This window comes from Cryptotermes secundus, unplaced genomic scaffold (assembly GCF_002891405.2).
Source record: "Cryptotermes secundus unplaced genomic scaffold, Csec_1.0 scaffold931, whole genome shotgun sequence".
NCBI classification, from domain to species: Eukaryota; Metazoa; Arthropoda; class Insecta; order Blattodea; family Kalotermitidae; genus Cryptotermes; species Cryptotermes secundus.
This window is the reverse complement of record NW_019732382.1, coordinates 789,052-815,890: the sequence shown is the minus strand read 5'-3', so window position 1 is coordinate 815,890 and position 26,839 is coordinate 789,052. Positions and strand designations below refer to the sequence as shown.

Below are 26,839 nucleotides of genomic sequence, written 5' to 3'. Positions count from 1 at the left end.
GAAATAAGAAAACGGAAGGCTAATTGGATTGGTCATGTTTTACGCAGAAACTGCCTTCTAAAAGAAGCTATCGAAGGAAAGATAGATGGGCGGATAGAAGTGACAAGAAGACGAGGAAGAAGACGTAAGAAGATGCTGGATGACCTTGGGGACAGAAGAGGATACTGTCATTTGAAGGAGAAAGCTCTAGATCGCATTAAGTGGAGGAATTGTTTTGGAAGAGACTGTGGACCTGTCGTCTTGACAGATTACTGATGATGATGATGATATATATATATATATATCCGAGGCAGAACTCCATTTCTCGAATAATTAACTTCATTCTTCAACCTGCATAATACGAAATGGTCGCAAAACGCAAAAAAAAAGGGGGGGTTAATAAACTGTTGTGGGGGTGAAACTCCAAGGGTTGACACTGGCTCAGCTTTTCTCAAATCGAGTATCTTCTTTACTACGGTCTTTATTTTAGCGTTGCGCTGGTCAACAACCTCGCATCATACTACCCACTTCATAAAACAACGAATAACAAACCAGACTTTCAAATTAAAAAAAAAATACAGCAATGAAGGACACACCAGCTAAATGTTCTTGCGCAGGTTAGGGTTCAACTGTGCTTCAATTTAAGGGGCAACATGCGATCACAGCGTTTAGGCTCCTATTTGGCTTCCTTTACCATCGTGAAAAGAACAGAAGCAATGTTTCAACCATTCTAAGAGCGAAAAAAGGCGGAAACTTTTACGTTACACTTATAGTTTCTTACCGTGGTTCGCGAATCCCTTGGAAGCAAAGATTCAGTTGGTCTGGTGGAAGGTAATACGGAACGAATTCTTCTCTATTACATTATTTCAACTGTAACGTGTATATCTGTTGCTAGGAAACAGCTAGGTAAACACGTTCTAGCGAAAACAAATTCTTGGATAGCAATAAGCAAAGCGTTTCCATTACAAGGCAACGAAATTGTAAACATGCAACAATAGGACGGAAATTTGAAGCTCGTTGCTACGCAGCATTCAACGCGCCAATGAACTCGCTGGGTAGGAATCACGTGAGTTTTGCTTTCTGTGCAGTCGACGCTACGCAACGCCTTGTTTTCCGTGGGGTCCGTGAGGATGAGTTATCTTGAAGACCATCTGCGCTAGCAGTAAAGGGGCGAGACCCCGTGTGAAGGCGGGGTCGAATACCTCCACCGTGACCCTGCGAGTCGTAGGAGAAGACGAAAGGGGAAGTCTCAAATCTGAGACAGTAAAATATGGTCTCGAGTCCCAAGGGACTCAGACCCGAGTAAGACAATGTGACTTGGACTAGCAGATAACATTCTTTTATAATTTGTTACTTATTGCTTTGCTTCACTCAGGGTGCCGTCATTTCCGTAAATCTTAATTGAATACCTGGAAAAAAACACCGGAAGATGGCCGTTTGAGGCCGAAACATGTAAAAAAGAGCACTAGTAAAGACAACACCACACGTTGAGGAGGAAACACAAACCAGGAGACAATAACTAACGTGAGGAACAAGCTGCCAAGGAAAACATCTTATATTTTACGGAAATGACGACACCCTGAGTGAAGCAAAACAATAAGTAAGAAATTATAAAAGGATTTTATCTCATTTTAATTAAAAATTAGACTACAGCGTGTGGTTTTTAAAATGAATTGGAACAGTGAAACATGTAGCAGTTTCGACACAATCTTAATTGAATATCTGGAAAAAGCACCTGAAGATGGCCGCTTGAGGCCGAAACATGTAGTGTTAGAGAGTGTATTGAAGTGTAAAATAAAAAGTGTTGCAATTTAGACGGATTATAGACAAATGGACGCTAACACAGATAACATTTAATCCCACATCTATGCCGCATATTCAGAGCGTGCATGGCGCATGGGTTTATCCCTAAAGTCTGGAGGCAAGTCAAAGTGACACTTATACCGAAGCCGGGGAAACTTGATTATACCGAGGCTAAGGCTTATCGTCCTACCAGCCTGTCGTCTCTCCTTTTGAAAACGATGGAGAAAGTAGTAGATATATACATTAGGGACGGTACACTGAAGATTCATTCTTTGCACAGAAACCAACATGCTTACCAAATAGGTAAATCTACTGAAACCGCACTGCATAATGTGGTTACACGCATAGAAAAAGCCATCGAACACAAGGATACTGCCCTTGGAGCATTCCTTGACGTAGAGGGAGTCTTTGACAGAACCTCCTTTGACACAATAAAACAGGCTTCTGAAAGGCACGACATTGAGCCCACAATATGTAGATGGATCTGTGCTTGGCTGGAAAGCAGGAATATAAGTGCTACACTGTCTAAAGAGACCCTGAGGGAGTCTGCAGGGACGTGTTCTCTCCCCTCTACTGTGGAGCCTGGTCGTGGATGATCTTTGGGAGATCAACAGTAAAGGTCATTTCACAGAAGGATATGCTGATGGCATAGCAATCCTAATAAATAGGAAATTCCCTTACACTGTGTCAGAGGTCTTACAAACAGCCCTGTACACAGTTCAACAGTGGTGCGAAAGAACAAACTTGTCCATCAATCCAAACAAGACGGTAATTATACCTTTTACTAGGAGGAGGAATATCAAGGGGCTTAAGGAACCAACCCTTATCAGTCAAGCGATCTGGCTATCCAGTGAAGTCAAGTACCTTGGATTAACATTAGACAAGGGGCTAACATGGAAAAAAACAGCTGGACAAGGCTATTAACAAGGTCCATAAGGCATTCTGGACATGCAGAGGCATGTCTGGAAAAACCTGGGGACTAAAACCAAAGGTGGTGTACTGGATATACACTGCTGTAGTAAGATCCATAATTACCTATGCTGTCACTATATGCTGGCCTAGAGTTAAACTTAAAATGAGTCAGGCTGTAAAAGTAATGATATCCCTGTAACTGGCCGTGGAGGACCATAGGGTTGAGAGATGTTGAGGTTCCCACATTTTCTAGACAATCGGCTCATAGATGGCGGAGAGGTTGTCAGCCCTACGCGCCGACCGTCCTTTACCCCCAAGAACATTCCAAGAATATTCCTGGTACTCAGTTCTGTTAGAGGCTGAGTCGACACCAAGGCGGCTGGAAGGATTAAGTAAATTAAAAAAAATCCTATGATCTCATCGGAATTCGATCCCGCGACCTTCCGGCTTGTAGCATAGTGCCTCAACCAACTACGCTACCGCGTGTACCCACAATAATGAAGTTTACAATTAAAATGTAAACGTAAATGTAAAATTAAAAAAGGATATTTAGTTCTGCGAATGTGACTTGACATAAGCGTCAGGGAAACAGTGTAACCGCACCACTGCCACGCACCCATTTACATTTAATTAAGTTTATTAATTAGAAATTTAATTATTTCACAGTGGGATGTTATGAACGAGTCAGTGAGACATAGGCCTATTCTTGCATGTAAGAATTACCTTATTCTCAAACTTGCAGTAGATCAAGAAAGAACCCTTTTGGATTTTTCTTGGAATTTTAGCTCGAAAGTGTAACGGCGGCAGTCTTTGAGAATTTGAAACTTGACAGTTTCTGCAGATCGTAATTCTTAAGGAGGAGGGCCAGAGACCGAAGCTAAGTGTAGAATTCATCAAAGACCTGTCGAAAGTTACGTTATGTCTTTAAGGGCTAAATTCCAAAGTCACAGTGAACTGACTGGAAATCAGGGAAATGAGGTGAACCCCATAATTTCAAAAACATTCAAATCACTAGATTTTAAGGGTGTGACAGAGCCGAGAAGCTGATGGACCATGGAACTCACGGTTTGAAGGGAAGACAGTCGTCGAAGTCAGCCACACACCGGCTTCTGAAGAATTCGGAAGCAAAACTTGTATCGGTCAGTTGAAAATTTATTGTCTGTACTAGTAAGCATTAGTAACCAAGTTGTAAGTTCCAAAGTAGTAACGCTAGAAGCAGAAGTGCTGTGCTTCAAAGAAGCAAAAACTATCTATATTCTATTATATAGTTAAACTGCATTCAAATCACTTGGCACACACCAAATCACTTCAAAATTGGTTTGGGACTGCCACCAACCCCTCACACAAGTGGCCAGACACAACAGAGTTAAGCTGATATGGGTGCCTGGCTACGAGGATATCGCTGGGAATGAAACCGCAGATCAGCTGGCAAGAACAGGATTTGAACCGTTCATAGAACCTGAACCAGCTTGCGGCATCTCAACTGAAGTTGTCAAGAAAGCGATCAGGGACTGGACTAAGAGAAATCATAGAAAACAGTGGGAATCCACAACTGGACTCAAACAGGCAGAAGGATTTATATCAGGAACCTCTGCCAAAGAACGAGCGACCTGTTAAAATTACACATGGATCAACTAAGATGAGTGGTAGGATTACTTACTGGACACTGCCACCTAAAAGGGCATCTTTTCAAACTGGGACTGACAGACGACCCAACTTGTGAAAGGTACCTACAAGAAGATGAATCAGCCACACACATTTCATGTGACTGTGAGCCTATATCTTACCTAAGACATCGCCACGTGGGTCAATCTTCGTGGAACCAAGTGACTTTTATGACGACCCCATAAACAAACTCCTACATTTCTTTCGAAGTGCAGGTTTAATAAAGGGTTAATCCAAAAGGGAAGCACAATAGAACATTGAAGTGCGAGGACCGGTTTTTATGGCTTACCCCTCATACTCATAGCACACAGATTCAGCGTAGGGAATACTCCGAACCTTATGAGTGTCAGGAAGCAAAGAAAGAGGCATGTAGTCGAAAAGTCACAGAAAAGAAATGAATGAGAATTTTATGAAAATAGGCCAATTACATAACAAATATCAGCATTCCAGAAATACGTACATCCCACCTCCACATGATATATTTCTTACAACGAAGTTGGTTAAAATAATTTGCTAAATCATATGTGCGAAAAGCAGTGCCTCCTTAAATGAACGTTCCAGACAGTTCTGTCGGATCATACAAAGTTCGAAAAAAGAAAGCATAAGCTGACAATAGCCATATGCATTTTATAAGAATTGTGCAAAAGGCGTAAAGGAACAAAAACACTTCATACCACGCTTCAGAACTGATGGGTTTTACCATAGTCTCTCCCTGCAGGCCTCCATATTTGGTCTCTCTTACGGAAGACCAATACAACGTCCATACCTCTGACACCGCAGCAAACCCGCTGTAAACCTCATCCGCCCCATAATCTGCTTACCACAAGATGTCAATTGTTACCAGGCTTAAGAGGTCACGACTCACTCTAGACCACATCTGAACTGATATAGTACTTCTATACTGTACGTCATCTCCCTTATTAGTGTACACAGGTCAACGCAATGGATCAATTCAGTTGAATCAACCAGCATTTCCAGTGGCCGCCTAACGCACAGTCAAAGAAAAAAAAAGAGAGTTTCTATATGACAGGGATGTACACACGCCGAAAAAGTGTCATACTAAATTGCTGCACCGTGCCAGAAAAGACAGTCAAGGCTTCGACCTAATGGAATTTTCCAGGGTAATTGACAATATATGCAGTTGGAAAGTGATTTTCAAACTGTGGCCCGTGAACCCATTGAGATAAGTTGCGATTACATGATAAAAGGACTGCCAATTTTGTCTCCACTAAAATCCGAGGATTCTTTTCTGTCGATTTCAATGTAGTAACTACGCTGCGGAGTTGAGGGGAGAACTGCTGTTCGATTTGTGGCGGCAAAATTTCTCTTCGCCATCGCGTCTAGACCCTTTCTGAGACCCCCATTCATCCTCTGGTGCAGTGAGTACCGGGAGTTCATATCTGGAAGTAAGCGGCCTCGGTGCGACGCTAGCCACTCACCTTTGTGCCAGAGGTTAGCAACGGCTGAAGCTATACAGGCACAAGAAGGCCAAGTCTGAGTCGACTGTAGTGCCAATCAACTTCTAACCGCCTGACAGAAGTTGTTCGCAAAACATGACGACGTTTTGACTTAAGAGTATATTTTGCATTGCAGATAGAAAGGGAAGATTGCTGTAAAGTCCGCATCAACGACTGTCTCGTAACAACGAATTAACTTGTACAATGTAAACAGCACTATGCCATTCAACACTCTGTATAAATAATATATTAAAAATGCACAGCTTTGGTTACTGTCAATTTGGAGAAAATGATAACAGCACGGAATATCAAACACCTTTTCGATTCTACAGCAATTAATGGACCACTGTAGGTAAATGAGTCATCATTGGTATGCAGAGAGAAAACGTCGCACAAACAGTAAAGTAAAAGTAAAGATGTTCCTGCGCTTAACTAATTACGTACTACCCTATGAAGACGTATGGGGCAACTGGTGTACAGATCCACGTTTTCTTGACCTCGGCACTAGTTGAAGGTGAGTGGTCAATTTCAAGCCCCGGACGCTTTACCACCGGAAAAAGAGCACCCGGTAATAATTGCATAGAAAGTAGGGTGGGCCCAAAAGCTAGTCTGGACGACGTGGAAAAGAGAAAATTCTTGAACCTACTGGGAGTCGAACTCTGGCCCCTTAGTCGTCAAGCCCGCAGCCTGTCGTTATACCGGGCATTTAATGAGACGAAGTTATAAAGAGGGGTGCCATTAGTTCTTCCTTGAACTTAATGTTCAAACTAGGCACTCTCATTAAAGGTACTGGTACAAATGGCGTCGCCAATGAGCTTCTGGAAGGCTATATTCTTCTACCTTACGCGTATCATATGGGAGAATGGGCTCAATATAAATCTATTTTAGACAATGGCCCGCGACAAAAACACAGGACCATCTTCGATTCAATAGCTACTGCTGCTCTTAAGGAAAAAGCCCCCGTTTTCGATCTCGTGCAAGTCAGGGTTTTCTGATATTCACAATTTCGACTATTTCCACGCAGCAATATCGTTTCAGACACTTTTATAAAAACTCCTACTGGACATCTTGCCAGTATGTTACCCTCAGAATTTCCTTAAGATTGGAATTACACAAATCGAGAAATAATTCTGAGCACCGAACTTCGATAAACAACTTTCCTTTTTGCAAATAAAATGCCACAATCACACACAGACAATTTGACACACTCTTCGGTTACAAAAAACAGGCAGGAGAAAACTAGCAAAAGTGATAATTCTCTACTAGTCTGATCCATGACAACACCCTCGTGCTTGGAAACCTCGAACAGCATGCATGTGGCGGTGACGATTATATCGAGAAAACCGAGCACTGTACATAGAGATATATGAACATCAAGAGCGTTATCACAAGTAAATGATTAATGCACGCAAGTATGCTCCTTGCTTGCTTAAACATCGTGCTTCTCCACACCTGTGATATCTGCCACTTTTATTCTACCGTTTAATCAACATGAATGATGGGTGCTACTGAGTCACTTTTGTTTATTGCTAGTGGGTCACCTGTACTGAGGCCACTTCTGGCCTACTGTACCAGCCCCAGATGATAGGTGAGGGTGATTGTGGAGCAATTGGTGGAATGAAGATTGGCAGGGGGAACCGAAGTATTCGGAGAACACCTGCCCCAGCGCCACTTTGTCCGCCACAAATCCCACTTGACCAGACCCGGGATCGAACCCGGGCCGCCACGGTGGGAAGCCAGCGACTAACCGCTTGAGCTATCGCGCGGCCTACCGAGTCACTTTACAAGTAACAGATAATCTGAAGTGTGGTGACCTATATATCAAGCAAATATAGAACATCACAATTGCTACAGATCTCTAAATTGGAGGGAGAACGACACGTATTTATGTCAATGCCATGCTTGTTGATGCTGCTGCTGAACCCACTGACTGCCGATGATGATAACGTGGCAGCAGTGGAAAATATAGAATGACTACGAGAGAAATCTAGATAAATAAAAAAACGCTGCTCAAATTCCCGCGTTTGTTTGTTACAGCACACCTGTATTCCTGCCTTCCCGTGGTTTATGGTCCACCAAGTCGGAAGCACCAAGACCCACCACCAGCATACAGAGTTCCTTCGCCAATATTTGGCCCATATACGAGTATAACAGAAGCCTGTGCACCTGCTGATACTGGCCGATTTTCATGAGCATCATGCCACTGGAAAATTTCCAAACTTTGTGCTCTCTTAACTCTCTAATAGCAAATGAAGGCCCTGCAAAATCGTGAGGTGGGAACATCAATGCTGGTCTCTTGAACTGGGTATGACGACAGATATCTGCAAAGCGTGTAACACATCTATAGGTACTGAAGTAATAATTAGGAAAATGGTAAATAAAACTAGGAACCACTCATAATATTATGATATGGTAGCAGATGTAGTGTGAAATTTATGTCACGGTAAGAACACAATTCGTTCCGTGAATAGTACGAGTGGTATATAAATCTACACGGTCTACGAAGAGGGAATGAGCATCGTAGTCGAGTAGGTCGTATTCCTGCCTCGTATTTGGGAAGTCCAGCTTTCAAATCTCGGCCCAGACACCGGCTACCTTGGGGTATTTCGTGGTTCTCCTCAGTCTCATCAGAAAAATTCCTGGTCGCATCCTCAAATACGCCGCGAATGCTTCCTCCCACATCCCCTCACATCTATTCACGCTATGAATCAGTCGAATTCACTCTGTAAAACGTTATACTTTCTTTGTCAGAGCGACTTCCTTAACTATAACACAAATGACCACTTTCGAATCATTCCAATGGCAGTGGTAACCCACGTTACCAAAAAAAAATCACAAAATGAGCGTGAACTACCTGAAAATACAAGTTTAATTAATTGTCATAAAGCAGAAGCACGATCTTCAACACTACACAGCCATCAAAGTCGGGATGGCTGGTGCAATGATCATATTATGCTAAACACATATGGGAATTCAGAACACCTACATTTTGCCTAAACAATCGATTACATCAGTGGTTGCTTAACTCGCATGAGTCGAGGCTGCCGTAACGAAAATAAAATGTTTGAGCTCCACCCCAACCTATAAACGTTAACTTAAATGCGATATATCAATTAAAAAATAAATCTAAAGAACATTACTGGCGTCCACGAAGTATCCGTTCTGTTACATAGTACGTTTGTGATTTGATGTGACTATTCAGGATTAAAATTACTTCAGAATCTCTGTTATGTGCCCAGTGTTCGGCGTCTTCCGGAGAAAGCTTGTTGTTAGGAAAACTGTGATGACATGACGCGCTGCTTTCCGATATAAGTGCAAGGCATAGTACGTCACGATAAGAACTGGTTGCACTGCAGGTAAGAACTGTATGTGACGTTTCATTCATGACCCAATGCTATATTCTTAGAAGTTCTGACGGGTTTAAACTTAGGCAATACCGTCAAGCTCCTATGTCAGACAAATTGCTGCTACAGCAAAAGGAAAAGACAAGTTGCACAGTTAATTCTGCACCACTCCCTCTCTCACTATCCCTCTTTGTAAATGTACTACGTAAAGCAAAACTATAACCCAAGGCAGCACCTGAATTAAGAAAAGGAATTTCCTATCCGATAGTATCACTCCTACAAGTTATAAACGCATTAGCCTGCTATGTCACACACAAAATGAGTCACTACGTGAAATGAACCATTCACTCTTTTTCATTCATCTCTTTACTAGATCGCGGCCTTTGCCCTCAAATATACATCCTACACTGCTAAACGCCACTGCTCGTTTATCGAAGCAAATGTATTTTAAAACGTCAAATTCTCTCACAGTTTATACATATCGTTTTAATCATTACACTGACTTCATCTTTGTCAGCTATGTGTATTCGGCAGGACGCCGGTTCGAATCTCGGCCGAAACACCAGCTATCCTAACTCCGGTTTTTCGTGATTCTCCCATGCAAACGCAGGGATAATACTTCATACCTCAAATTAGGACACAGTCTCTTCCTTTCACAGTTTTCAAACTCATCAGTCGCTGATCATCCTATGATTCGAAGCTACACGTATAGTAGGCGTTAAACCACACATTAAAACGTAGCCTGCGTACTGGCCGTTGCAAATTAAGCGGCTTAAGAACGTTCAGATAGACTGTTCTAGAGGGCCAAGTTATGAGACCATTACGACTAATCTATTTTCAGGAAAACGCTTCATTCACCGAAGTGCAGGGGGTACACGTCTTGTTAGAAGACCACATTTCTCGCATCTCCAACACGTAACAAATATGTATTCCGTAGAGACGAATGGTTCATAAGCATGTGTTGCAGGAACAACGTAAAAAACAGACAGTAGCTTAGGGCTGTCATATAATGTTCAACAGTTCTGTGTCGATTAGAGTCCCAGATTAGGTCTATCCGATACAAAATAAAGCCTCCTCTCTCAGAACATGAGCAGATTTCTTCACAACGCTCCACGAATCTCAACCGTGGCAATATAGAGTAAGAAGTAACATCACTTCTATTTTAACACTAGCGCTGTCAAATATGGATGGATCAGCCCCATAGACGCACCAATAAAAAGAAAACCCCGAAGTCCTGCCAGTCCCTTTACAGATAACTACTTAGAAATTTAACTGAACGAAGCTGGCAATGTTCTGTAAGCAGAATGTCATACGAAGCTGCTATCAAATTAAAACAAGTGAAATAAAGCATTCGCCGCCAAGTCAACTGCTTCCACGCCCAGTCTGCCGCTGAATGGACGAATGACCTGAGTACCGTGACACGTTTTAAGTATGTAATTATGCAAAATTTGGATAGCGATCACCGACGGGCTCTTGAGAACGTAGTAATGTATCTTCAGTCTACGAAAAGCAATAAATCCAACAGCTAGATGTACGGCCAATAACTTCTCAAAAAGGATTCTGCACATGGAGTTAATGTAAAATTCATAACGTTACAATATTGCTGACGCATGTAAATACATTAAACGCGCTAGGCTACAGGTACCGTTCACTCTTGGGTGCACACTGCAATGAAAAACATACACTTCCGGTTGCCAGTGATTGTTCATATCTAGTATATGAAGACTCACTGAAATGCTTCGAGAATGTCCTCTACACCGTGAGTCGAGGGAAGTGTCTGACGCTTAACATATCTTCCGTGATTGTTAAGCAGGGAAATCTCGCGCGGAGGCGGGGGCGAATACCTCCACCGTAACCCTGCGGGTTGTAAGAGGCGACGAAAAATGAACACAGTGCCTGGGATTATAACCAGACCACCCTGCTCCGGGGGAGGGGGATATAAATACGGGGACCTAACCCTCCAGGTTGGGGGAATGTCGGATCTGAGACAGTAAAACGTGGTCATGAGTTCCGGGGGACTTGGACCTGAGAATGAGAGCCAGTAGCAACTGTAAACGACAGACTAGGGCTGCAAGTGTTCAGTTGGAAAGAAATTACTGGTCGTGAGTCTCGAGAGGTTGTCGCCATGACGAACTGACTGGTGGTAAATCGTCAGTCGTAAAGTAACTCTGACTTTGTAAAGCGTGGTAATAACTGGCAATCGAGACAGTTGCGTTGCCTCTCGGCACATTATTTCAAGGAACTGTGAAAAGTGCAGTTATTCTACGGCTAAGGCGACGATCTCAGTAATGTCAGTTCCTCTACGGGAGGATTTGTACCGACTACGTTTCTGCGCCAACCAGAGTGTAACGGCACTAACTGTACAAAGCCCGGAGCAAGCGGTCAGGTAGGAACAAAGGACCGGAAATAATGTGACATAACTGTGGGCCAATATGAAACGTGTCAATACATCACTCCTTGGTTACAACATACTGAAGTTTAAAACCATATTTCCTGATGCCTTAGCCATAAAGCGCATTATGTACTATTCTGAACGGAAAATAAATAATTAATAAACTACTCGGAGATTTTGCACATTTTAAGTTATCGCTCTAGACAAGACGTTTCCAAACATTATCGCCTGAGGCTCCTATTATGTGAATAAAAACGTCTGAAGTCGCCCAATCTATGAGAAGTGACTCAGCATGTGATTTAGATACTTTAAGAAATAATTACTAAAGAAGAGTAATGGCATCTATGTAGTAATTTTCTATTAAACTGTGTTTATAGTTTAAAGTAGCCTCTTCTCCCACCCCCCTTGGCACTACAGCACCAGTGGGCCTAGGCCTACCTCCTTGAACTTCTCCGTTCACTTCGGTTTTTCTCGATCTTACACATTCGGTAGGACTCCTTGGGCGGGTCGCAAGGTCTCTACCTGTACACGAACACAGAAAAAAGCACACACACAAACTAAACATCCATGCCCTGAGTGAGATTCGAACCCACGATCCCGGTTTCCAAGCGAGCGAAGACAGTACATGACTTAGACCGCTCGGCTACCGTGACCAAAGTAGCCTCTTAGGAATATAAATTGTCAGCAGCTTTGTTAACCCATTTTTCGGCGACCCCCGGCTTCCACTTACGGGAAATGTTGCTCTGGCCCACACTCGACAAACTGGTGTTACAAGCAGGAGCAAACTCCTAGGTCGCCTAAACACGTGCGTAAATTAACAAATTTATTATTCAATTACAGCATCAATGAAAAAAATAAGCAGGGGACTTTATTGGAATGCTTGCATCAACATACAGATAACACAGTGATATGAAATGATGATTTCCCTCCGAATGGCATACCTTTCTTCTATAGCCGTCCGACTTTAGGAACTGCTGTACGAATTTTCTCTTCATGTTCTACGATAGTTATATTTCTTCTTCCAGACGACATCAAAAGGAACTGAGATTATTCGTTCGGACGAAAGTTTAAAATGTTGCTTCAATAATAATGTAGCCCCCCGCCCCATGCTGTCCAAAAAATATGAATACGAAAACATACAAAACTATAATTTTACATCGGATCTGAGGTTCTCACAGCGGGGACTATGAAGAACACGTTCTTCTGAGCTGTAACACAGTGTAACTCGAAAAAAATTCCGACGTTTCGAAGAATATATCGTCGCCACATTCGGGGTTGAAGAGTAAGCCAAGAAAGGAAGCACACAAAAGACGTTAGCAAGCAGAGTCTGCTCTTGTGCCATGAAGACGGAGGCAAAGTTACTCCGAAACTTAGTGCCTTTTCCGTTCTTCTTGTTGTTTCTTGTTTGGTCTACTCTTCGACCCTGAAGATGGAGGTTGGTATTCCTCTGAAACGTCGGGCCTTTCCGAATTACACTGTCTCAAAACCCATAAGAACGCGGTGTTTGAATATACAGTGATGAGAAGATTATTCGAACCCAAGAGGAAGGAACTAAAAGGAGGATGGAGGAAATTACATAACAAGGAGCTTCATAATTTGTATGCCCAATCACCAAACAATATTTTAAGGTTGATTTTCGCACCTCCTCTCCATGTGGTCCAGACCGATTTTCGTGCCCATTTCCTATCCGACTTATGCCGCGGGANGGGGTTTTCCCGGGGGGGGGGGTAAAGCGGTCGGAGCGTGAAATTGACCACTCACCTCCATCTAGTGTCGAAGTCATGAATACGTGCACCTCTGCATACATTCCCCGATGTCTTCTTGGCGTAGCACTCAATTAGTTAAGCAATGGGACAACTTCAAATAGACCGTAATCCAGAACGTTATCATTTATCGCATATCATCAGTCACGACAAATTTACGTTGGCTGTTTACCCAACATGTTTCAACATCCAAAATGTCATCTTTTGAGGCGTATCATTAAATGAAACATATCTAAATAAAGGACGCGAATGAATTGTAAGATCTATCCTTCACTATCTTATTTGAGAGGTAAACAAAAAACTGCAGTCGTGCAGTTTACTTGCCTACAATTTCACAACAGAGTCAGTGGAAGATCTCAAATCAATGTTTATCTCACCAAACAGGCCGCCCTCATGATATACAAAGTAAAAAAGAACACAGAAAAGTCCCCAGATAAATATCTGAGATGCGATGAACCCAGTGGAAGTCGATAATGAAATTTTACTTCTCGTAAAGAATGTCTCGTTCTATATGAACATCCTTATTTCCATTAGTTACCATATCCATTAGCTACGAGTATTTTGTTTTTGGACATTATCCATCTACCTGTCTAGGTCCGGAGATAGGGACTAGCTCTATCTATGGGTCCCAACTGAGTAGGTTTTACCTGAGGACGGGGACAGAATTCAGTTTCCGAAACGTTGTATTTTGAAAAATACACAAATTTTTTTAGAAAATAGACAGGACGATGGATAATGTCCAAAAACATAATACTTGTAGTTATGTACCATCGTCACAAACTTTTAGATCTAATCATATCCATTCATTACATCTTCGTGCAGATGTATAAATTACTTTTATTCTGCCTTCTTCTTTCCTTACTTCCTCTCTTACAATTTCGACACCCCAGTAGGATAGTGGAAGCGAAGTACGAGTATACATCTCAAGATTACAATCGATTCTTAGCGTAAAACCACAGAATATGAAATCTTCAGTCATAACTCGAGATTCTTCAGAAAGGAGATAGGATTTGCTATTATTAAAAATTGCCGGTCACGGTAGCCGACCGGTCTAAGGCATGCACCGTCTTCGCTCGCTCGGAAGCCGGGATCGTGGGTTCGAATCCCACTCAGGGCATGGATGTTTGTGTGCGTTTTTCTGTGTTTGTCTACAGGTAGAGAGGCCTTGCGACGAGCTGATCACTCGGCCAAGGAGTCCTACCGTATGTGTAAGATCTAGTAAACCGAAGTGAAACGGAGAGTTTCATGGAGGTAGGCCAAGGCACAAATGGAGCTGTAGCGCCACAGGGAAAAAATTATTAAAAATTACAAGATTACTGTCGACTTTGTGTTAATATGATTGTTTCTTCTTTGCCGACCTTATTTTCTATCATCACATTTAAGTCATGATGTACACAACTCGGTTTCCGAATAGGCTATCGTAACCCAACTGTCATCAAAATATTTCAAAGAACTTAAAAAATAGCCTGCACTCGTCCATTTAGGCTCTTAAAATTTGATCTAATACTAACAAACCTATACGAGAGCAGTCGTATAATAAATTGTCTCCTAAATGGATTAAATTACAGCAACATAAATAAAACCAGACAGGATTATGTGTAGTTCTACCACATCGAGTTCGAACGAAATCGGGATGTCATTTGGATACTGATATTTACGCACGGACGGACAAGATGAATGTGTGCTCTTAGATATTCTTCAAAGCGCCTAAAACGAATGTAAGAAGGCAGGCGGCCTTAAAGCAGCAACGGCTTCATCAATGACAAATTCGATGTCGACCACAATGGAGCGCGAAATACTTAACATTTAAAATTATTATTCTACAGTGAAATAAAGTTCCCGAAACGACGACACCGAAGATGATGATAATTACAAATGACACTGCAATTCTGCTACTGTTACGGACGAAAGTAACTGGGAAACACCCCAAAGAATGACACTGACAGACCGTAACTCCTAGTCAAAGACCTTCGTTACTGCTTGCAAGTTTCAAATTTCTTCATCAAAGTGACTTCCTTGTATCGTTATTCTAATCATTCTTCTGCGTATGTCAGTGCGGCACATTACATTAGAATCAGATCAGATTTATATTTTCTTCTCATATGAACAGCTTGGTACTTTGCCTGACTGTTAAAAAATCGGAAAAGCTATCCCTGTAATAAGCCGTGAAGGTCCACAGGATTGTGAGACGTCGAGGCTCCCACATCTTCTAGATACCACGTAATCGGGTCAGAGATGCCGGTAAGGTTGTCAGCCTTACGCGCCGGCCGCCCTTTACCCCCCAGGAAAATTCCTCGTACTCATTTATATTAGAGGCTGAGTCGAACCAGCGACCTTCCGGCTTGTAGCATAACCCCTCAACCAACTATGCTACCGCGTGTCCCTTCTTGAATGTAAACTTGTAAAGATAATCAGGTATCGCTACTGCTAATTATTTTCCGCTACTGCTCTCGGTAGCTCAGTCCTTCAGCGGCCTGGGTTTAAGTTCACCCGTCCGTCCTTTTGACTGCTTTATCATGCTTCTCTTTTCAGGCGATTACTGAATTACTTACGAGTATATGCCACTAGCCGTGCTCACCAACCTTCAGTCCAACTGCAGAAGAAACAGCAAGAGATAACGGTATTAAATTTTTGATACATCCCATCCCGAGTAAAATGAATATGCTAAACAACGTCACATAGTTCTGACTTATCTTAATTTAATAGCTATTAATCCAGAGTACACAAAGGGACTGCCATCGATTTTCCCCTACTCCGCCAACGGACGCCTCCTAAAAAACTCATAAAACAGCCCGAAACACGCCTCTCAAGATTTAATGTTTACTAGTTTATATAAGCATAGTATTTGGTTTTACCATAAAATCCTTTAACATGAACTTGGTAGTGTTTTTGTTGAAACATATGCACCCGGTTCGTTGTTCATGACCGGCCGGTCATTCACTGTAACAGGCCAATGCAACTCCTACAGCACCATTACGGCGCTATAAGAAAAGTCAACAAGTTTCTTGCTTCCCTCAAACTCATCTGTAGAGTATTAAAGTGAGGATGCGGTTTCTTCCTGGCCGAATTTCGTCCAATTTCTAACAAAAAGGTCATAATGAAGAGATTAATAATTTGTATTCTTCATCACCTATTATTAGGGTGATCAAATGGAGGAAGAGAAAATGGGACGTGGAGCTCACATGCAAGAGCTCAGAAATGCACACAAATTTTGGTCGGAAGAGCTAAAGGGAAGAGATCACTAATAAGCCCGAGGCATAGATGATGTAATAAGTCTACCAAACCATTTACAGGAAATGGTAACTAAGTGTAGGTCCACCACTTGCTTCAGCGAAACGTTTTGAAACAACAGCTTTCAAGAAAAATTAAACATTTTACGTTCAATGTGATTTGTCCGCGTGTCTCAAATCGGAGTGTTTCATTTTGTATATACATTCAACTGATGCAAATTACACAAAAATGATTCTCCTTGTATTTTGAAAATATTCAACATATGAAAAAATTTATCAACCAAAAGCTGCAAGAAAATACGTTCCTTTCATTTTGTCAAGTATTCCCCGTACCGAAAAATGTTCCAACTACAATACAAGCTGTACAGCTTCAGCATATATATATATATATAAAATGCCATACATTTTTATCGTTGAGCCGTTCTTTGATCATCCAATATTCATAAGCATTAAATTCGTGCTATGGCTTTTAATACAAACCTTTGATACCAATCAATTCATCTAAATTTGCCTCAAAGCCGAAGATATACTGCGTCCGTTTCGTGCGGTTTGCACAAAGACTACATAAGAACGGCAAATGCGCACTGACCCACTGGACTAGCAGAAAGGTAGGCAGAATATCATATCTTGCCTTTATTTCTGGATTTCCTTAACGACGACGTTTTATCAACTGCATCCTTACATAGCGACGAATGAGAGGTTTATTACGAATGATGGATTTTGAAATACTCGTACGTGGTAGGAAGTACTCGTATCCCAACTGGGAAAACCACGAATGGGAGTGGATCGACGCTCGAATCAGAAAAATCATACTTTTATCTTTGCAGAAATAACTACTACCATGCTGGATATTTGAAATGACGCCAGTCGATACAAGCTATTTTGTTCCTCGGTCCAACAACATGAATATACGCAAGGAACAGAAAGCCAGAATTGCCACGTAGGTTGTTCTGTAGCTACTACATAAACAGTCGAGTGGCTGCCACTCCGGATTCGTATTCGGAAGGTGCCAGGTTCATATCTCGTGTGGAGGTTAGGTAGCCAAAAATTTTTGCGGTTCTCTTCAGTGTCTTAAATAGGGGGCGACCACTTCCTTCCAACACATCATTCACAAATTTATACGTGATGTTGGCTGTTTAAAAACTGCCGTTACATAGATTACGAATCAATCGAGCTAGCGAATATGCCTCACAGAAAGGGAAACTGTTCACGTTACTGTGTGGAACTTGTAGACAAGGTATGAATAACATGTCTTCTCACGCGCCTGATTCTCTTACCATTCATTCAACCCCTTCCCTTCGTTCGCTGTCCGTAATGCGTAACGGCTGATATGACTGGAAACTCGTAAGTCATTAAATACACAAAGAGCCGCACGCTAAATATCGCTGCTCACGGTTAACGTCCCTTCATACCTGATCTGTGTATAAAAGTGTCACAGAAGTGTGCATTGGTTCACGTGACGTGACTAATTTAGGTTCAGACATAACTTGTATCGAACTTAATCCGGCTGGTGTATGGGAAGACCGGATATTGAATATTGCAGGCGTAGAAGCAAATGATTCATACGTCCCCTCTTCAACTGGCGGACGCTGAGGAGGGGGAGAAGTTTTTCCCAATTTCAATATGTACATAAAATCGATAACTACATCATACAACACTGTGCCCCAATGTGAATCAATCATTATCTACATGAAACAGGTTATCTCTTGTTTAGATGGAAAAATATTTAAAAGGAACATCAGGCAAAACAAACAAATCTCAAAATCAATATATTCATCGCTGCTTTAATTCCCACAAAAACCGAGACGGGACAAGTAGAAAGCACGTAGCAGGGAGCAGATGTGAACGCTCTTCATACTGATTTTACGGTTGGAGAAAAATTGGAGCTGCATTAATCGTTGACTTTTCCATGAATTGTAGAAGTGTCCTCTGGCGCATAATTTCACCATTCAAATCCAGACATTACAGAAATCCGGATGATCTCGGTAGCTGATACAGTATCATTAACTGACTTACAAACAAATGTATCATTATTCCATACAGACACAATTCCTAAGATATTAACAGAAACAACATGCTATACATCGTAAACATCAAGGTCCTGGCACAGGTCATCTCCAGAACTGAGTGAACATCATATTCAATATGCAGAGAGCACTCAAGGAACTTTACAGTGCTTCAGAGCACTCGTGTTTTGGTGCTCGTTATCGCTGGACAGTGTTAACTTCTCTTAACAGCAGAAACGAATTATTTTGTGTTTTCAACGTGTTACAACAAAGTAACAAACAAGTGACTGCAACCTTAGAGCTACTTAATTGCGAAAATTCGGTAAGAGAACAATGAAAAATTGTACTAATGCAAATTGGATCAGCGAACTTATTTATATATGGAACACAGTAGAATAAACACTGCAACCGTAGTTATTAAATACAGCCATACTGTCAGAAAGGAGAGAAGTTTAAAGTCTACACGAGTGCCTAAGTCTCTCTCCCCTGGGGAACGAATTTAATGCTACTAGCATACTGTTGCCTTCACACTGCGGCCATCCTCACCCGTTTCATATTCCATGAGCAGGAGGCTCAGATATTACAGACATGATCAAACTAAATCTCTCTAAGTTTGTATTTAATAGAGACTGAAACGCTGGGCGTCAAACTGGGAGTCAATGGGTTGCAAGTCAAACCACATTATATCTTATTACAAATAAGATATTTCCAACTCAAGATTTAAAATATCTTTAATTAAAGGTTCAACAATTCAACTGTGGCGTAACAGTAAAGTTCATATATCCAGGTATACAGTTTACCAGCACAAAAGGGCTTCATGAATTTCCCTTAAATATCTTGGAACACCGGTATTTCTATTTCAACCCAATTTATCATAATAAACATATTACAAAATACGCAATGGTCTACTGTTTACGTGATAACAGGGTCACGACGACGAAAGAATCCATATTAAGCAAACAGTGCCAAGCCTTTTACACATACTGTGTGGCCTTTCCGTCCTCGCCGTATATTGATTTACGACTTCGGGGAGTGACTTAAATCGCGCTCTACATTCACGCAATTCCTCAGTTCCTCGTGGCAAATTTCGGGAACCACTCAGTTCATCTGTAGTCATCTCAAGAATGGACTCTTCAAGACTGACCCCAAAAGTTAAGAATTAACCAACTAGACGGACAAAGAAACGCTGGAAGACCGTGAAGACGATGGGAGGATAGTCTCAGAGACGGAAGGGGCTACTAGAATCATGACTGGTTAAGACATTACTTTGCAGTACTGTTTCAACTCCAGATGTTGTACAGCGTCGAATGTTATGTCACGACGATCATGACGGGTAGTTAAGGATTCAGAAGCGACAGTCGCTGTCTGTTCCAAAGCAACATTACGGTATTCGTTTGAAAAGTCTGACGTAAGGTAAAAGGCAAAGTAGTGAATTAATTAAGCTTCAGGCCATGAAGACATATGGGGGAAGGGTGGTATAGCTCCATATATTCTTAACTTAGGCAATGGTGTGCACCACAACCGGGCCGTTTTATCCCCAGAGAAAAATCCCCCCAAGCGCCCACTGGATATGAACGCGGGTGCGCCCCACAACCGACGGTTGTGGAGAAGAGAAAGATCCCTTACCCTGCGGGGATTGGGGGAACGCTGTAGCGTAGTTGGTTGAGGCACTATGCTACAAGCCGAAAGGTCGCGGGTTCAAGTCCCGATGTCATTGGATTTTTTTAATTGCCCTAATCCTTCCAGCCACACTATGACCCTGGGGTCGACTCATCCTCTAACAGAAATGAGTACCAGGAATTAACTAAATAATTTTCCTGGGGACTAAAGCGTGGTAGACGCGTAAGGCTGACAACCTTACCGCCATCTTTGAGCCGATTGTCTAGATAATGTGGGACCCTCGACGTCTCACAACCCTATGGGCCTTCATGGCCTGTTACAGGGATAGCTTTACTTTTTTTTTACTTTACTTACCTGCGGGGATTAAAACGATTCCTAGACAACCCGGTTCGTAGCCCGTCGCTATACCGACTGAGCTGTCCCGGGATAGACTGAGGTAAACCAGGGCGGCCGATAAGCTGGACGAGAATGGGATCAGGTTCCATCCACATATAACTCTTATAATGTTACACTGCCACAGACTGCTTGGTGAAAGTAGAAGCACCTCAGAAAAAAAATAAAAAATAAAAAAAAAACGAGGAGGAGAAGGAGAAGGAGAAGAAGAAGAAGAAGAAGAAGTCCTCCTTTCATCCCTCTTGAACCGGCAAATCGTCCTAACACTATCTCCCCACCTCAAATTCAACAACCCAACCATCGCGTACCGAATTCTTTGGGTATTTTCAGCACTGATGTGACCTTCCAAACGTCAACCATAATTCAGATCCGCAAGTGAATATACGGTATTTCAAGACGGTCGTGTATTCTCCTCAAAGTTCCAGTCCAAAGTATATTCGTGATACTTAGAAAGTCTAGACAATGTGTTTAAAACGGACGTCCTTAAAAACTCCCCGTTTGCTTACATTAAGAACTCATGAATAGTTCTAAGAGGCTGGTAATGACTAATAATTAATTACATATATATTAGACAGTAAAAAAAGTAAAAGTAAAGCTATCCCTGTACCAGGCCGTGAAGGCCCATAGGGTTGTGAGACGTTGAGGGTCCCACATTATCTAGACAATCGGCTGGGTCCCACTACGCACCAACCCCCTACATTACTTCTATCTTTTCATGCCTTCAACGGCCCTTCCACCTTGTTTCAAATGACCAAGCCCGCAACGGAACCCTCATTTCACAAATAATACATATCTGATTAATTTTTATTACTTTTAATGATTCTGTTTTAAATCTCCTTAGTGTGTCTACATTATATTAATCCTACACGAAAGAAAAAGTCTGCCCACCTCTGCTCTATGTATTTCTCGGTGCATGACTGAAGTTCTGAATCGCACGTAAATCTGACGTTAGTTAAGTAAATGAAGCATTCCTCGTCCTGCCAAATTAGCAGAGCGGAAGTAAAAGGTTTCGTGGAGCGACGAACTCTGTCCACGACACCCAAGTTCCTGAGATTCCTATAATCAGATCTAAATATACAAGAAATACATGTGTTTCCGAACCAAACTGGAAACGCGTGGAATAGCACATACTGGCGCATGTGTTGTGTGCATATCAAGCAACAAACAAAACAGTACAGAAGCAGAATGACCGTGCGAAGGGTGGGAAATATGATGAGCTGGAAACATACGCGCCCTGGAGTTTTCGTTACAGCGGAAAATCATTAAGCTGGACGTTCCTAAAACATAAATTAGCGTATTATGAAGGTGTGAACATCTGTGGTGGCCGGCTGTTTATCGGGGTCTTACACTGCAATAAGCAATCAAAACCCATGAGAAACAGGCGACGCACCACAAGTGGAAAAGACGTACAATCGCAAACTTCGTGCCAAATACGAGGTTAGAACACTGTTTCTACACTTTTACGAAAGTTCTGCTAAGAGTTTGTATGAAGATTTATGTCAGTCAGCTTTCCATAAATTATGCACCGATAAGAAACGAGTTGAATACTGTTATGGCATATCTTATGGTATCATACTGGCAACTGATGTATGGTGATTAGCTTGCTGGCAAAATTAAAAAAAGTCCATATATAAATAAGTACGTGNAGTCAATTGACACTGTAGGTGTTGCCGGCCAGTGCCGGTTCACCTTATGTTACTTAACTAAGTCTTCGGGCCACTGTCTCTTGAGCCTTCTAGGTACAGTTTGATCACTAATGAGCTGGTTGATCAGTTTATTTTTGTGGTTCGTGTTCCTGTTTCTATATTTTGCGGCCTGAGAGTGTATTACTTCCTTGATGTATGGTATTTTTAAGTCCTCATGTAGGGTCTGGTTGGAGGCACCATGGTACGTCNGATCCTATTCGTAAAGGGATTTACTACATACAGAGTGGCCCGGAAGGAATCCGAAATAGTATAAAGACAAATCATAATACACGTTCGAACTGTGGCCATTATCTTCAAAACACATCTGTATTCAATCAACAAACGATACTTGAACCGCCTCAAGGCAGTGACATTGATTTTAGAACAGCCCACTGCTGCTTTAACTTTTCCATGTTTTTTGGCCGTTGCTTAAAGACGGTGCCCCAACAGGAAGAAGTGGGCTGCGAGAAGTCTGGTGACTTATGTGGCCATTCAATGGGACCTGGCAGTCCAATCCACCAACTTTCAAAATCCTACCGAGTTACTTTATGCAAATTCTCATGGAGCACGTATTTTGGGCCACCCTCCGCGAGCAATTCAAATTACCACGAGAACATTAGCTACACCAGCACTTCAGCAATTTGTGTAGCGATATATTCTACTTGCAAACAAATTATATCACGAAGAAAGCCGTCTTCTGGGATGTGGCGCCGCGTAGAAATTGTTAACCGACGTTTCGGAGGAATGTATCGTCTCCATCTTCAGGGTAGAAAACAAGAAGAAATCCGCGAGCGAACCAACTTGAGCAGGTGCAACAGACTGAGTCCAGTCTACCCTGAAGATGGAGGCGATAGGTTCCTCCGAAACGTCGATTAACAATTTCTACACGGCGCCACATCCCAGAAGATGGCTTTCTTCATAGTCACCGCTGTGAAAACCTCAAATCTTACAAATTATATCACCACAAATATTACAAGAGTCAAGGATTCGAATCCATCTGTGTTTCTTCTGTCGATTTCAAATACACGGTAATGTTCGGAAACCAAAAGCAGCAACCTTTAAGGCAGAGGCAAAATTGTCCATGTGCTCATTTAAACATCAAGACACGAAGACGTATGAGAGAGTGGACTTCAGGGGCACTACACGGAGGTGAGCGGTGTGTTTCACAATCCAGCAGTTTCATCCCTGGAGAAAGAACCCCCGGCGCTCTCTGGATAGGAAGTTGGGCGGGTCCTAGAGTTTCATATGGACGCTGTGGAGAGAAACCACTTTTTCCTCCTGGGAATCGAACCGAATCAGGCGGGAAGCTGAGCCGAATATATACAACGCTCCCATACCTGGATTAACCATACAAATTTACAGCCCTTGTGTTATTGTCTTCTCCAATGATAAATCATTTGAACAGTACTAAGCATATAGAAATACGATGCTAATGGACACTATGTTTGTTGTCTCGAAAAATTAGAGCACACGGAATTCTGCCAACAATGTAAGAAACCTACAGATGGCACTAAATCTTTTCAGCCTTTACTTTAGGGTTCCCTATATGCACTTCCCCTCCTCCTTTTCTCCTTCCCATGTGTGCTACATGCCCTTCTCATTTCGTCCTACTTCACTTGATCATTCTAATATCACACGACGAGGAGGACAACTTATGAAGTTCCTCATCATGCAGTGTTCATCCCTCTTAGGTCCAAATAAGAGCTGGGATAGCGCAGTCGGTATAGCGACTGGCTACGGGCTGGACGACCAAGGGGTCGGAGTTCAGAGTCTCGATGGGGGCAAGAATTTTCACTTCTCCGTGTCGTCCAGACCGCCTCTGGGGCCTCCTATCCAATGGACACCGGGGGCTCTTTCCGTGAGGGTAAAGCGGCCGGAACGTGAAGCTGACCACTCACCTCCAACTAGTGCCGAGGTCAAGAAAACGTGGATCTATACATCCACTCCACCATATGTCTTCATGGCGTAATGTTTAATTAGTTAAGCATAGGGGCAACTTTACTTTTACCTTAGGTCCAAATATTCTCCTCAGCACCCTGTTCTCGGACAATCTCATAAGTGAAGGAAGCAATATAATTAATAACAGTCTAAACTACAGTGGAACTGAATAGTTCAGGTCGTTCTGAATGCTTATTTCCTAAAAGTCTGCATACATTCGTTCAATGAGATATTCCTCGTGTTTATCTTGTAACTTCCTGCGGAGGATTCACCGAACGCCGTCACCCATCCTTCCTTATATGCTTTCTAGACCGAACTAACACCATACACGAAAGTGAATATAAACTGCTCAAGGAAATGTGGAACGTGCTGAGTTCGATGTGTCCCAAATACATGGCATTTACATAGCTTATCTTGAAGCTCAATTCACATAAAAAGTCATAATGGCCAAACATAAAAATACATGGCATTTACACAGCTTATCTTGACGCTCAATTCACAGAAGAAGTCATAATGGCCAAACATGACCGTAAAAAAAATCGTCCTAGTAAAACATCAATATGAAACGAAAAGCGTTGTGTTCGACTTGAACGTGGCCTTCTGTCCTGTCTTCAGATGCAGCCTCTGCGAAATGTTTTCGTCCAATTTTATACCGGAAACTTTTACTAAAATTGAGCTTAATCTGGACATCTCTCTTGCAGTACTGCTGAAAAATATATTCTGTCTAAAAGATCAATGGAATTTATGAAATGTAAGAAATATCTATGGCTTCTACATATGCTTTCTCACAAACTTTCAACTCTGCGGGAAAGCATTTCTTCGATGCAAGTCACTTTGGAGGCACTTGAACTTCACTGATGGGTGTTTTGTTTTCTTCGGGAGCAAATAATATCCATGTCATCTGGTTTGTAATAAACGGCACAAGTAAGTCTGAATATCACAACCCTGCTCAGAAAAGTCAAAAGGCCTATAATTTCCACTCTCTCAAGTATTTATGTAAAGTGAAACACTGGGCAATATGGCGGCCTACACGAGTACATTAGTATCATCTCCATCTACAAACCTGTGTCGTGACGGAAACGTCACAGGCTATTTGTGAACCATACATGAGCGTTACTTTTAACAGCGTGTAACTTCATATCACGAAACACTGACTCCCAATAAAAATTTACTAGAGCAAGACGCGAGCCGCCTCTTCCTTTCTGTATATCTTAAGCGCCTGGTGCCTTAACCTGGATACCAGGTAAAGCAACTCCATGTCAGGCGGAGGCAACGCTGATAGCAAAATATTACAAGCATAACCACGGACTAGATGAAATAATATTCATGTTACATGTTTCTATATACGCCGCTTTTGTGGTCTAGTGGTCAGAGTTTCTGGCTACAGATCCAGAGGTCCGAGTTTTTTCTGAGAAGCAGTGGGTCTGGAACGGGGTCCACTCAGCCTCGTGATGATAATTGAGGAGCTATTTCAAGGAAATAGCGGCTCCGGTCTAGAAAACCAAAATTAACGGCCGTGGGGATTCGTTGCGCTGACCACGCGAAACCCTCTATCCGCAAAAGTTGGCATTAACTTCGATGACAAGCTGCGGTCGCTCGGTCGGTATAGTTCGCTTGCGGACTAAAATCACGGAGTTTGCTGTTTGTTTGGTTTTGTTTGTATACAAGGGACTATGTTTTCTTACTCTCTGTGAACCGTTATGTAAGAAAGAGCAAACCTTCAATAAATTTGTCCTTATCATCCAATTCTCGGGCATGAGTGCGCAATTTCTGAACTTCATACGAATTCCCGGATAGTGAGTTTCACATTACCGTTAACACTCATACAAGAGAGCACATATTGTCTCGTAATAACGAAANTTCGCTTGCGGACTAAAATCACGGAGTTTGCTGTTTGTTTGGTTTTGTTTGTATACAAGGGACTATGTTTTCTTACTCTCTGTGAACCGTTATGTAAGAAAGAGCAAACCTTCAATAAATTTGTCCTTATCATCCAATTCTCGGGTATGAGTGCGCAATTTCTGAACTTCATACGAATTCCCGGATAGTGAGTTTCACATTACCGTTAACACTCATACAAGAGAGCACATATTGTCTCGTAATAACGAAATCGTAAAGATAATGCGTAAGATTATGGCAATACAGGACGCCGATAGGGCGCTGCAACAATTGTGATTAACAAGCGCGTCGACTTAGCGCAGCACGCGCTGATTGCAGATACTACTAATTTCTGCGGTAGGTGGCTNCGGATAGTGAGTCTCACATTACCGTTAACACTCATATAAGAGAGCACATATTGTCTCGTAATAATGAAATCGTAAAGATAAGGCGTAAGATTATGGCAATACAGGGCGCCGATAGGGCACTGCAACAATTGTGATTAACAAGCGCGTCGACTAAGCACAGCACGCGCTGATTGCAGATATTACTAATTTCTCCGGTAGGTGGACCTGGCAACAACGGTCTCAATTTCGTCAGCTGTCATTATTTTCATGAAAAATGTCTACTTATGAGACTCCCAGAAAAGTGTAGTTTGTAGTTTTTCAATGCTGGATTTCACGGTAACACTCTTAAACATTACTGGGATGTGAGTACGCGGAACCCCTAATGAATGACATAAAATTGTCCCAGAAAATCACTGACAAACTGTAA

General features: G+C 42.1%; 1 protein-coding gene across 5 annotated transcripts in view; it reads right to left on the bottom strand.

Moving 5' to 3' along the window:
• LOC111867680 (wiskott-Aldrich syndrome protein family member 2) overlaps positions 1–26,839 on the bottom strand; it is a 69,098-nt gene that overhangs the window by 28,691 nt on the left and 13,568 nt on the right. Inside the window, exon 2 of one of the 5 annotated variants that reach the window (XM_033752770.1) lies at positions 15,898–15,908. The exons of the other annotated variants lie outside the window; for them this stretch is intronic. The gene's annotated coding sequence lies outside the window, so the exon portion shown is untranslated. The remainder of the gene's footprint in view (positions 1–15,897; positions 15,909–26,839) is intronic. 5 annotated transcript variants of the gene reach the window in all.